Genomic DNA, 2,825 nt, shown 5'->3' with positions numbered 1-2,825 from the left:
CTCCCTCCGTTCCAAAATAGATGACTCAACTTTGTACTAACTTTGTATTAAAGTTAGTACAAAGTTGAGTCATCTATTTTGGAACGGAGGGAGTACACAGCAAGGAAATTTGATATAGTGATTACTTATTGCTGTCAAAAGTTTGATTCTTTGGAGCAGATTGTCGTTATTGCGGAGTAGTTGGATAGATTTCAAGACCATTGGCAGCAACATACGAATTTGCATAGCATGTGCCCATGATGTTACAAAATATGTCGCTTATCAGTGATCATAAATAGTAATTGTACACAGTATGGGGTCGTCGAGGATGGCAAACAATACATGATTCAAATTTCTAATTGTGCCCAGGAATCATTCAACTTGGCGTTTCTGTTCAGTCAAATATATAGTCGCTAGCAACTACTTGTTTTCAGTCAAACTTATAGTCCAATTTTTTTTAGCATTGTTGATTACTAATTTTCAGAATTGACATGTAAAGCTATACAATTTACGGAGAGATCAGTTATTTCTTCTAAAAGGTGTATTCTTTGGAGAAAATTGATATTATTTGGAGCAAATTTTCTTTGTTGTGTGCAAAGCAAGTACTTCTGAACCCACATCAGAGTGATGTGCACATTCTGACAATGTTTTCCAGAATAATTTTTCTTTGCATTATTGTTAACAACTCCGAAATATGCAGAGAACACAATTTTGTTTAGAGCAGCCTCCTCCCCAAGAAAAGCTTAGGGTTCCTTTGCCTCCCGTCGGCGCCGCCGCCGGTCCGCCTCGTCTTCGGTGGCCTTAGGGCCATGGCGGCGTGGTGGATCCCAGCCCTTGCCGGCGGGAGGGCTTCGTTTTTAGATGTTTCTTCGAATTTTGATAGGGTTTGTGTCCTGCTAAGGAAGACGAGACGGCGGCGGCTCTCTGAAGATGGAATAAGGTCTTCCCCGCCTAGCCCCCGTTCCGATGGTGTGTCTAGCATCATCGGTGGGCGTGTGGAGGTGTGTCTCCGGCAAATTTATCCTTGGTGGATTTGCTCGGATCTGGTCATAGTTCGTCTACGTTTGTGTTTCTTCAGGTTGGATCCTTCCGATCTACGCTACTCTTCATCGACGGCGGTTGTTGTTCTGCTGCGCTGGTCTTATTTCTGGTGTTCGTTGTATTGCCATGATCGAAAATGAATAGATTGGAAGTTTTCTCGTAAAAAAAACTCCGAAATATGCAGGGTCTTTGACTCATGAAATTGTATGTGTAGAAATTGGTAAAGGAAACTTATTGGCAGTTGATGGTTGAAGGGTGGCTTGGGTTACAAGATCAGGCCTCAACTGAACTGCATGACCAAGATATGCCTGTCATACCAGGAGCAACTATTCTATCAAGCTCAATGAATGTAGTACCACGCAAGAGGGATCGAAGCAAGCCAATGAACGCAAGAGCAAAGCTAGGTTATGAGAATGTCAGCAAGCCAAGATCAAAGTTTTGTTCTATTTGCAGAGGTAAGGGCCACATCGCATCCTGATACCCCTCAAAGGGAGGTGTACAAAAGACACAAAAGGAAAGTCCCAAAGTGTACTAAGTGCAGCCTTGCAGGCCATGAGAGAATTTCGTGCTCGATAAGAATGTTCATTTTGTTGTTGGAAGATAAAAATTGGTGTTATGAAAGATGTTGTAGGCTTTCTTCTGTTGTGCTGTTTCGAAAGATTAAATTGGTGTTGTAGGCTTTCTTTTGTTGTCGGAAATTAGGTCATTTCGTGGCGAAGTAGTGAATATGTAAAATCGGAAATGTTATGTGGATGTGTAAAGTTAGCCGTGGTACTTATTTTAGTACAAGTGCAACTCAAATTGAACCTTTGATGTTCATTTCTGCAAAATCTACTTATGCTTGTTGTTGTTCATATTATGATGTTGCTATCAAATTATCTTTTTACCAAAAATTCTTCATTTGTCGTAGAAACTGTTTGTGCAAACTGAATGACATAATATAAAGCAGCAGAAATAGACACATTGTTGTAAAACAGACGACATTATTCAGTTGGGCATCATGAAACAACAATAGTGGGCACATTAGTAATTCATTTTTTTTACACCGAGAACACTATCAGAAGCGATGTACTGCTGTCTAGAAATAGAAAAAACCACTATCGCAAGTACATTACAAAGCAACTGAGAAAGTCCAATAGTCTTCTTACCTCGAAACTTAAGGACTTTAGCAAGATTTTTGCCATATCACTTTGATATATTTGTTTTTTGTGTTTCAATTGGGCCTTTGTAGGTCAATGGTACGAAGCTTTAGTGCTCGGTCACGAAGGACTTTGATTCAACATGACCGGTGCTTAAGCGCTCGATCACGAAGGACTTTAAATGCTACCTGTGTTTCAACTGGACCTTTTTAGCACTGTGAACCAATTTCGCCCACGAACCTGAAGGACTTAACAAGTTTACTCCAACCGCACATGATTCTTGCCTAGTCACTTTTATATAGCAGTTTTCGGTGTTTCAACTGGACCTTTGTAGGATATTAGTACGAAGCTAGTCCCCCGGATATAGAACTTTATTTCAGCATGCCCGATGCTTAAGTGCTCAATCACGAAGGACTTTAGATGATACGCATGTTTCGGTTAGAACTTTCTAGGACATTAGTACGAGGCTAGACCCCCAGATAAAGAACTTTGATTCAACATGCCCGATGCTTAAGCACTCGATCATGAAGGACTTTGATTCAACATGGCCGGTGCTTAAGCGCTCGATCACGAAGGACTTTGGTTCAACATTGCCGGTGCTTAAGCGATCGATCACGAAGGACTTTAGATGCTATCCGCGTTTCAATTGGACATTTTTAGCACTTT

Source organism: Triticum aestivum, chromosome 6D, assembly GCF_018294505.1.
Source record: "Triticum aestivum cultivar Chinese Spring chromosome 6D, IWGSC CS RefSeq v2.1, whole genome shotgun sequence".
NCBI classification, from domain to species: Eukaryota; Viridiplantae; Streptophyta; class Magnoliopsida; order Poales; family Poaceae; genus Triticum; species Triticum aestivum.
The sequence above is the reverse complement of the archived record's forward strand: the minus strand, read 5'-3'. Positions refer to the sequence as shown.